The following is a 12,056-nucleotide window of genomic DNA, read 5'->3' on the forward strand; positions in this document are numbered from 1 at the left end:
TACAGGCAAAACAATATTAATACTCGCGGCTCCTGACGATTCAGTGAGGTCTTATGAAGCGAAACAATTGGTCTGTGTAAGAAACCTTATTACCTGTAATCCACAGCCTCTGCAAACAGTCCTGAACGCATTCATAGCAGTCTGTAGTGAAGGATCATTCAATGTGCATTTACCATTACAGGACCATTTTAGTTTGACAATTTGTTTTCTAATCAACTTGTATTTTTCAGAAATACAGTGTTAAATGAATCCTCAACACACAAGATACATCAATAAATGTAAACATATCACAGTTGTTTGTAATGTCTGTTTCAAGACAAATCTTTTGTTTGTATCATTGGATTGTTATACTGTGGAAACTCACCATGTTAGCAGATAAAAGGTTGCTGTAGATCACAGCTGTATTGAGCCCATTGCCCAGTTGTTGACATGCCAACACAGTTACCAGATCCCGAACTCAGTGATGGTGGACCTGCTGCCCAGTATCTAAAGAAGAGGCTGCATTTGTCAGACCATTCCCAAGAGTCCTAGAACAGACCAGTCCAGACCCACACAATTCAATGGATCAACACTCTTTATCTGGTTTAGTTCCTGAGCATTGTGGATAGTGGGCATGTCTGTGAGATGCTGTCTACAGTAGCTCTGGGCATCTGTCCAGTTCTTCCACATCTCTACCCTGACATATCCAGTGCTTTCTATCAGGGAAAGCAAAATAAGAACAAGGTCACAACTCTTCTTCCCAGCTAAACTGAATATTTGTTAAGTTACAAACGTATAACTCGCCACTGTAGCACACAAAGTGAAGCACAGTTGAGCACGAGTAACTGGACCAAAGTCCATAACCTAAGTAGCCTCATTCTTTTTCACTCTTTGATTTCTCCAGCACTCCAAACACTGTACTTTGTGTATGTGTGTTTTCTCCATTAGACCAGCCCCAGCGATTCCGTATCCCTCTCTTCAGTCCAATCCACACTGATCCACTGTATCCAGCATCCACTATATTCACCAGCCTGTTCACATCATCCATGGTCTCTACAACAATCAAGTCCCTGTGCTTCGCTCTGCAGTAACTCTGAGCTTCTGGCCACGACATTCTCACATTTATATAGTGGTACTGACAACAAACACCAGAAGTGGTCCTCAATAGCCCTGTAAAAGTGATTTTTATATCTAAATTTGTTTGTATACAGTATGCACTTGTTCACTTGTAAAAACATATTACAAAAGTAACACACCAACCTGATGACAGAAGCAGCACAAAAAGACTCCCATCCATGTGTAACGAGGTTAGTTCGTGTGGGAAGAAGGAGGCGGGAACCGGCGAACAATAAACAACAAACTTTTAATAAAATAAATGAACACAAAATGAAAGTAAAAGCGGCAGCCCCTCATGGACGACTGCCGCGTACATACATAAACAAAACGTAAACAAAATACAAATTAAAGTCCAAGGGCCCGTTCTTCGTACGTTGCTTATTACATCTGAGATGATTTGACAGATCCCAGATCTTTTAATCATGATAACTGATCTCTGGCTAATTTGGTTCTTCAAACGAATTTGCTGATTGGATTAAAATATCTGGATTAAATGATCTAAGATCACTGCGCGTTCTTGTGTTCCCTGAAGAGGGCAGATGCATCGATACTCGAAACCACGATCAGCAATGCAGCGATTGGCTGGCGTCAAGACAGCAACGTAATGACATCATATAATTAAAAAAGCCCCCTGGCAGAAAACTTGACACAATAAAAACCCCACGAATTTCTGGACCTTTATAAGGAAACCAACATACAAGTTATTATAGATAAACTATAAATGTTTTTTTTTTTTTTTTAACATGATTACCAATTATTTATATTCACTATTTTATACAGTATTTGTACACCCCTTACATTTTTTTTTTAATGTTGTAATTAAATTTTTAATTCAATTTGGAGCAGATTTGTAACGTGACAGTATTAAAGTTTCTTAAGGATCAAGATCAAATTATCTGCATCTCTTGCGCTGCATGAAGCCACTCCCATAATATCTGTGATCACTTAAATTAATGCACGGCTCATATTAACTGTACAACATGTGTGTAAACCTCCAATAAAATGATAAAGTAATTATTCCATCACAAATAAATCGCTCAATCAAATGGCTGTGTCTATATTATTATACACAACATTATAATATTATATACATTCTCATATACATATACAATATAACATTTTTATATTATTATTATTATTTAAAATTATTATTATTGCCCCTGGTTCAGTAATGAACTCTTGTAATAAAGTAGCAGTGGCTGGGACAGATTTTAAGTATCACCTCAAGATGCAATCTAATCCTGTTTACATGAAATAAGCCTGCTCATGAGCAGGTTTAAGCTTACGGACCTGTTACTATGACAGCAAGTCCAGGATGAGCTTCGAAGAACCAAACAATCCGAGATCATGTTAAATCGTCAACAATCAAATCCAGCTAACTGAGTTAGCGACGTACGAAGAACGGGCCCCTGGCCTGGTCCTCTCTCGTCCTTCACTGTCGTCGCTCCTCCTTTATACTCCCGTCACTCCTCCGTGAGACACGAGGCCGACGGCACGCAGCTGGCGATCATCATCACTAATGACCGCGGCCTCGTCCCGTTCTCACGGTCCCTCAGCCTCGCTGCTCGCCACACCATGACTGCTCACACGGATCCTCTCTGCTGTTTATATTACATCAATGCAAGATTAGCAAACATATATTTTCATGTCCCAAAAGCTCGTCCTGAAGAGTTTTTGACACTAAATCAAATGTATTAACTCCTTAAAAGGCCCAATGTGTAAAATTTATGGATTAAAATATCCAAAAACCACTAGAACAATGTTATATATTTTGTGTTCTTACATTATCCCAAATGTTTCCAAGAAAGTTTAAATCCAGAGAAATAAGCAATTTTAACCAAGACACGGACCATGTCCGTGCGTCGCCTATCAATGATATTAATGATATTATCGCGTTCCAGTTTTATTTTGTAGAAACCATGGAAACACCAAAGCAAATGGACTCACGCAAATCCGTTCGCCCATGGGCATGCTGGTCTGAAAACGAGGTGTGTTCAGGCACATTGTTGGTGTGTGGCTATTTTGAGGCAACTGAAAACGAATGCACCATTGACCAACAAAAACCTGGTCTAAAGTCAATAGCACAGTATTTTTTGTGTTATTTAAAGAGCGTGTTATTAATATGCGCTTATAGGCGGGTGCACAACCCGTGTACACTTATTACACACACAGGGCAGCACACAAACATGCCAAATATTAAAGGATTACAATGTAAAATTATTATTGTGTACATAAAGATAAAAATGCCTACATGTCATAATGGATAGTCATTGCATGTATTAGAATTATCTATTTGCGGTAATGACGAATGAAATTGGCTAATTATTTAACCAATCGTGGCAATACACACATGCATTTAAACTGTGAGGTTGAGGGTGTCTATATTCTGGCATGTACTGTAAATAGTGAATCCGCCATGGTGCTAGCGCAACTGGCTTTTAAAGGGAATGGAAGACAAGACTCTGATAGTTTATTGCACATTCAGAGATGTATAGTAACGAAGTAGAACTACTTCACTACTGTACTTAAGTACTAAAAGGCAGTCTCTGTACTTTACTAGAGTATTATTTTTTTCTCCTACTTCCACTTTTACTTCAGTACATATTTTCGATGAGTTTAATACTTTTACTCCGATATTTTTTTTATGTGCTGCATCGTTACTCGTTACAATTATAAAAATGTTACGAATCATTCCATTCCAAACCCACATTACCGCGCATGAGAGAGAGAGCGCGCGCGAGAGTGCGAGAGAGAGACAGAGCGCGCGCGCGAGAGAGCCCCGCGAGCGCGCATTCACTGTCTTTAAAACAACACGAGCGTCTTGCGCTCAAATTGCACTCCGTTTACATAGTTAATGTGCACTGTGAAGTAATATATACAAACAATGAACAGCTGTATTTTTATTAACTAAGATTAACAAAGATTAATAAATACAGTAACAAATGTATTGATCATGGTTAGTTCATGTTAGTTATTAGTCTAATACATTAACTAATGTAATGTTAACAAATCAAACGATATTGTAAAGTGTTACAAACAAATAATTTACTCAGAACACCTCTTGAAATGAGAATATAAGTGTGCTTACCCCATTTTCTTTAGTAAGAGTGGTTATAGTAAGATTTAATCTTAATGAACTACAGTATTTTCAGGTTATTTATATGACAATATGTAGAAAAATTACCTACCAACATTGTGATTGTCCTTTAGCTTAATCATTTGAAATAATAAAAACAATATGATGTTCAAACTTTTGACTACTTTCTTTAATAACTACATAACACAATACTTGTACTTTTACTTTCAGTACTTGAGTAGTACATTTTAAAATAAACTACTTGCAATACTTAAGTACAAAAAATGTTGAATACTTTAGTACTTCTACTTAAGTGTGGTGCTTAAAGAGCACTTCAACTTCTACACTGTAAAAAGATTACTGTGAAAAATACAGTAACTTGCTGGCAGCAATTAGCTAGTAAGTTGCTGTATTTCATTTCACAGTATTCTTACTGTAAATGTAATCGCAGTAACTTTAAAATTACTGTAATTTTTTTTACAGTAATAATCACAGTACTGTATTTCATAACTACTACTGTAATGGGGATTACTGCATTAATTTTGTGTACTGTAAAATAAAGACACTGTCACAAATGCCATTTATTTTTTCACTTTTAATTTCAAAAATTCATAAAATAAAAATAGTATAGCATCATTTTTTTCAATGTTACAATTTTTCTGTGAACATTTAATTTCATCACTTTTCTGAACATACAAAAAACACTTTTCTGAACAAACAAAACAATCAATATTTATTAAAATGTTTGGATAAAATTACAAATGTATAAAAATGTAATGATTTAAAAACAGCAGGATTTCAAACCTGTATATTTTCTGAACATATTTTTTTTCAATAAGTTAACATTTCTCTGTGAACAATTCATTTCATTTCAACACTTTTCTGAGCAAACAAAACAAGCAATATGTATTCAAATGTTTGGGTAAAATTACAAATCTATAAAAATTTAATGATTTAAAGGGATAGTTCACCCAAAAATGTGTATGGTGTCATCATTTCCTCACCCTCAACCTGTATGGATTTCTTTCTTCTGCTGAACACAAAGAAAGATATTTTGAAGAATGTCGGTAACCAGACAGTTGATGGGTCCCATTGACTTCCATAGTATTTTTTTTCCTACTATGAAAGTCAATGGGACCCATCAACTGTCTGGTTACCGACATTCTTCAAAATATCTTTCTTTGTGTTCAGCAGAAGAAAGAAATTCATACAGGTTGAGGGTGAGTAAATGATGACACAATTTTCGTTTTTGGGTGAACTATCCCTTTAAAAACAGCAGGATTTCAAACCTGAATATTGTTTTTCTCCAAGAAGTTTTTTTTTTCTTCATAACTATTATTCTTTTAAAACTTGACCTGGACTTCCTGGGCTGGAGTCTTCTACCCTGTAGAGGAAGAAATTCATTATTAATATAAAAGTTTAAAAGCAAGACAGATGGGTTGATGACATATACATAGAAGTTTTAAATAAATATTAGTTTTTTTATATGCTTTGTTGGTGGTTTGTGGAGTAGCATCCCCCACATCTTTATTTTATAGCTTGAATAAAGATGTAAAATGTAAATTTATTTTCGTTAACACAAACTGTAACATCTGTAAAAATAACAACCTATTTTTAAAAGATAAAATGTAAATATTCTTATATTCGACTCTTATTAGACAGTATTGGTTTCTGTCATTTGCCATTACTTTAATATTTAATAACTGTCTTAATAGTATAAAATTGTACATGAATATCCCACATTTCTGCCACAATACCATTTTTACAGTTAGAGATAAAACTGTGAAATTTATGGTAAATGTTTGTGAGTTGTGAATGGAAAAATATTCTAACTGGCTGGTGTTGTCACACAATGTTCCACCTGTTTTTCATGTCAGTGTTGTTGAATCACCTTGTGTTGACGCTGTAAAACTGCATGATTTGAAAATGATGCTTGGCAGGCCTAAAGGGATAGTTCACTTTAAAAGGAAAATGCTATTATCATATAGCCTACTCAACTCAACCTCAAGTTGTTTCGAACCTGTATGAATTTCTCTTCTGCTGAGCACAAAAGAGGATATTTTGAAGAATGTCGGTAACCAAACAGTTAACTGGAGCCAGTGACTTCCATAGTATTTTTTTTCCTACTATGGAAGTCACTGGCTCCAGTTAACTGTTTGGTTACCGACATTCTTCAAAATATCCTCTTTTGTGGTCAGCAGAAGAAAGAAATTCATACAGGTTTGAAACAACTTGAGAGTAAATTTTAAAGTGAACTATCCCTTTAATAGACACACTGTAAAACTTTTCGCTGTAAATTTACAGTAAAATACTGGCAGCTGGGTTGCCAGCCACTTACTGTATTTTTACAGAACAACTTCTGTAAACAGTATTTACAGTACTGTACTGTAAAATTTTATGCTGTAAATTTACAGTAAAATACTGGCAGCTGGGTTGCCAGCCACTTACTGTATTTTTACAGGACAGCTACTGTAAACAGCATTTACAGTACTGTGCTGTAATTATCAAATACTGTATCCTACTGTAATATCATATAATTTTACAGTATTAAACTGTTCTCTACATCAATACATAATTAGAAATATTATACTTTAGAGTTTCATAACAGTAGTCACAATAGGAAATAGAAAACAACATTCTTTGGGGTTTAAAACATTTATTAAAAAAAAAAAGATTAAGATAAAATTGCCTGAAATGTTCTTTTTTGGCACAACATGGCCAGTTTTCTTTGAAGTTACTTTTCCTTTCTTTGTTTTTGATCCACGTTCTGGATTGATGTCAAGAAAACGTCTAAAAAAAACAGAAGAAGAAAAAATTATTAAATGTATAGATAAAATGTTACTGACAGAAAGTCACCAGCTATCTGTTTTAACGAATAGTCTGTTTGGATAAAATTAAACAACATGAAAAGATGCAATGTTGAATGTTGTGATCAATTAAAAAAAAAATTCTTCACTGGTTACACTGCACAGCTTAACAATATCATCCCCTCATCAGGTCGTTAATCAGGTCCCATCTAAGTATCATTGGAAATGCAGCCATAAATGCAGCACATTGCCAGAATCCCTTATGACTTCAATACTTAACTTAACTCAATTGCAAGACTACATGATAATTTAAACATCATTTAAAATGTGTGTTTGAGCGGTCTTAACTGAACACAACTTGCACTGACATATCTTAAAATGTCCGTGCCATTGTTTTGTCTCAAGATGCACACCAGTAATTAAAAAAAAATGACATTTTTATAAAAGGTGCTTAAATACCCTAATTTTACTAAGGTCTACACCTGGCATAAAAGGATAGGTCAGTCAAAAATGAAAATTAGCCCATGATTTACTCACCCTCAAGCCATCCTATGTGTATATGACTTTTTTCTTTTAGACGAGTACAATAGAAGTTATATTAAATAATGTTCTGGCTCTTACCAGCTTTATAATGGCAGTGAATGGCTGGTTTAAAGTTGATGACCTAAAACAGTGCATCCATCCAATATTTAAGTAATCCAGACAGCTTCGGGGGTTAATAAAGGGTTTCTAAATGAATTGATGCATTTGTGTAAGAAAAATATACATATTTAAAACATTATTAACTGTAATAACTTGCATCATGCAGACTACCCTAAACATTGATTTGCGCCAAAAGAGTGAACTTTGACCCACAAGGCATGTCGATTTATTAACCCCCGGAGCACTTTTATAATAAATTAATGCACTGTTTTGGGACTTCAACTCTGAACCAGCCATTCACTGCCATTATAAAGCTTGGATTTGCAGGACATTATTTAATTTAACTCCGATTGTGTTTCTCTGAAAGTAGAAAGTCATATACACACCGGATGACTTAAAGGGTTAGTTCACCCAAAAATGAAAACTCTTTCATTATTTACTCGCCCTCAAGTTGTTCCAAACCTGTATGAGTTTCTTTGTTCTGCTGAACACAAAATAATATATTTTAAAGAATGTTTGTAACCAAGCAGAGAGAGCAACCATTGACAACCATAGTATTTTTTCCCCTAAAATGGAAGTCAATGGTTGCTCTGCTTGATTAAACATTCTTCAAAATATCTTCTTTTGTGTTCAGAAGAACAAAGAAACTCATACAGGTTTGGAACAACTTGAGGGCAAGTCAATGATGACAGAATTTTCATTTTTTTGGGTGAACTGACCCTTTAAGGGTGAGTAAAACATGGGTGGATTTAAATTTTTGGGTGAACAATCCCTTTAAAATAAGCCCTGTCTGTGAAACCAGGGCCATGTTGTTCATCCCTGTAGTCAGCTGTACAAAACGTTTGTGAACAAAAAATGAAGTCCTTAACATATGCTGTCAAGATGAGGTTAGTGACAATTCAATCTAAAATATATTAATGGCAAATATGCTAATGACAAACCTCTGAACAAACTCAAGGGTGCATGCTGGCCTCTTCCTTGTACTGCAAGTTGAAGTTATAGAAGGAGACAAACAGCGCTGCCAGGCCAGTGATGAAGTTGGGCTGTGCTCCTTCACACACAACTTGACATCCAGCGCTGGTTGCTCAGAGATTGACCTGTAAATGAAAAATAAAATAAATGAATAATTAAAAGAATGTTCTATGTAGTTGTCTATTCACAGTTCTGCATAACTATTAAAAGAACTCTGATGCTTTTAAGCATAAACTCACTTAATGTTTTTTATTTTTTTCAGAAAACAAGACAATATAACTTATCTAAAAATTATTACATGAAGAAGCATTTAATAGACATCTGGACTGGAAACAACACAAAAATATTAATGAATAAAAAAATAATAAATTGCAGTGGGGTGAGTAAATGATAACTTGCTTTTCAATTTAGGGTGAAACTACCACTTTAATTTTTACATACCAAGAAATATAAGGTGTGGACTCTCTGGCAAATGTACAGTTTGTTGGACATCAGATGGATTTGCAAATTCCTGAAACAATTTTTAAAAAGGACAGCACAAATATGAGTAAACATAAAACATTACAGATGAATGAGATTTGTTGAATAATCCTTACTTACATCTGCTTGAAGGATAACACCATCTAACTTCTCCTCTGGAGAGTATGCTCCGAACGTCATCGTTGGTTGGTTTGCTTTTGAAAAACTAAATTATGGAATATCACATTTGAAAGAAGTATTAGGAACATGACTATGGATTTTCATGTGCTGGCAAAATGCTGACAATGATTCAAAAGCACGATCACAGAACTTAAACCATATCATTTTTGTTTACAAACTATAACTAGCACTGATGTGAACTTGCTTACTAAGCACTTAACTTACGTTGCTTGTTTACATGCACTGGACCGTCTTCGGTTTATAATACAAGCCTGAAACGGAGGGAAGAAAATAGGGATCAAAAGCAGGTCACACAAATGACATGGTAAATGTTGAATATTATGTGAAATATTGCATTAACTTATCTTGGTAAAGAGGTGAGAACAGATTATTTGCGCGGTAACAAATCGCGTTCTCAAAATCAAACCATTCGTGTAAACAATGTCAAAATGCGAACGCAAAACGTAGTTGGCTTACCGTATCAATGCTGAGTCGAACAATTTTCCATCTTCTTAAGCTCTAAACTCCTCATCGTCTTCTACAGATGACACATTTTTCCTCCCGTCTTCATGTAATGTTAAACGTCCTCCATTTTCTGCTGCGTCACAGGCAACTAACGTAATGTTTTGAAACGCGAACTGATTCAACCAAAGCACACAAAAAAAACGTAAAAACTGCTCACATATTCACAGATATACACGGGTAAACATGATTACAGGATTAATGATTCTGTTCAGTTGAGTGCCGCTGACAAGATGAGTTTGCTGTCTGTTCTGTTCGCATCTGATCTTAAATGAGCGCGAAAGAAATCAATCCCACAATTCAATGTCTTTACAGTGTGATACTGTATTATGAATTTAGCGGGCTGAATACAGAAAAGTGCTGTATATTCACAGATGTGCTGTAAAAGATACAGTATATTACTGCTTTATGGAAATACAGTACAATACTGTGAGAAATTCCCTGTAAATTTACAGTATAGGGTTACAGTGCAAGTTGCGGGCCACCTCTGACTTTCAACCACCAACTACCCACCCAAACTGGCTTCCAGTTATTCCAAGGTAACAATTAAAAGTCTCACCTGGTATTAGTTCTGCCAGTCATACTCAATGAAGTCCCTGATGAATGATGCCACGTGTGGATTGAGGCAATCGGTTTTTTTTTTGGACCACCTTCCCAGTTCGTCTGCTAATCTGGACCTTTGAATTAAAAAAAAAAAATGACGTTATAAATGTAATTTCGCCAGATAAGACAAATATTAATACAATATATGCTCCCAAAAGTCGGGAATGGCACTTCTAATTAGGCTATTAACAATCTAACGTTAGTTTCTGCAGCTTGAAGGCAATGAAGTTCAGAAAAATCATGAAATTATTAAAAATATGTTAAGTAACGTAACTTAGCTGCTACGTTACCTCTAGCTGCGTTTTCTCGGCCCGCTTAACTTCAATGTCTGATTCCTCAGTCGGCAACAGCAAGCAAGAGAAAAAAACGAGAGATTATTAAACGGCTACCGCGCCAATAAATACAAAAAATTACACCATTTTAAATTAATGTCATTTCACAATGCTAACGTTAGACTTTAATCAAATTAAAGACGTTAAAAATGTAATGTTGCCAGATAAGACAAATCTTAATACAGTACAGCCCATGTCATGCTCCCACAAGTTTGAAAAGCATTTCACCAATCTCGTTGGTTTACGTTCAGAAAAATCATGATGAATCACTATGAAAAATAGGTTAAGTATTAGGCCTAACGTACCTCAGCTGCGTTTTCTTTCAGCTCGAGACCGTCGAGAGTCGGCAGGCTAGGCTCACTGCCGCAGCCTCACGCGCAAGTGGTGACAGAAAAAAAAGTGATCATATTATGTGACGTATCTGCACCAAAAGAGATCACATACACAATTCCAATTTAATTTTTATTTAACAATGCTATAAACTAATGACGTTATCAAATGTTGCCAGACTAGAAAATATATCGAAATCATGCAGAAATATATATTTGTGGTAATAAAATTATAAAATGCACACACAACATGAGACGTTTACTACGAAGTGTGCTGCTCATTACTCTTTTCTCTCTCAGTGCACTCTTAAAGTTTAACAAACAGGTGACTTTACAAGAGTAAACTTTGGAAATAAATTATGTTACCTTTCTGAAGTAAAAAATGCAGATGAAAGTGGGAAATCTCGTAGCTTTCCTTGGCTGAAAAAAAATCTTCTAGAAATTGCTGTATTGTGATTCACAGGAAAAAAAAAATTACTGTAGAATTTACCCACCGTTGAAAAAAGACCATGATGCTTTGCAGATCTACAGCAACATGCTGTATACAGGTTCTACAGTAAGTATTTGCTCATTTTACAGTAATAATGCTGTGAAAACTACAGAAATGTGTTACAGTGTACTCAAGTCACTTTTTTGATAAGGAACTTGTACTTTTACTCAAGTATGTGTCTCCAGTACTTTATACATCTCTGTGCACATTAAGCCCAAAACACACCCATGACTCATTAAGAACCTAGATCAGGGGTCGCTCGCGTCGACTTCGTTTACAGTCTGAGGGAGACGCACATGGACGCACGTTTATTCAAGCTATGGAAGCTCGGGCACACCAGATAACACGTCAGCAGCGTCTTACGTCAGCAGTGTCACTGCGGAGTCGCGAATGTGGATTGACAACAGACCGGAAGAGAAGATAATGCTGAATAAAGTCGTAGTTTTTGTTATTTTTGGACCAAAATGTATATTCGATGCTTCAAAAAATTCTAACTAACCCACTGATTTCACATGGACTACTTTGATGATGTTTTTATTACCTTTCTGG

At 35.4% G+C, this 12,056-nt stretch overlaps 1 long non-coding RNA gene across 1 annotated transcript; it reads right to left on the reverse strand.

Moving 5' to 3' along the window:
* Positions 1 to 4,760: 4,760 nt before the first annotated feature.
* LOC307127864 lies at positions 4,761 to 11,634 on the reverse strand. The gene is made up of 4 exons (XR_013816686.1): positions 10,994 to 11,634; positions 10,647 to 10,684; positions 10,313 to 10,430; positions 4,761 to 5,555 (listed from the first exon to the last, which is right to left on the reverse strand). It is a non-coding gene; the product is annotated as an uncharacterized lncRNA (long non-coding RNA).
* Between the last annotated feature and the right edge of the window lie 422 nt (positions 11,635 to 12,056).

The sequence above is a fragment of the Gobio gobio genome, assembly GCF_949357685.1.
Source record: "Gobio gobio genome assembly, chromosome: 6".
Lineage (NCBI taxonomy): Eukaryota > Metazoa > Chordata > Actinopteri > Cypriniformes > Gobionidae > Gobio > Gobio gobio.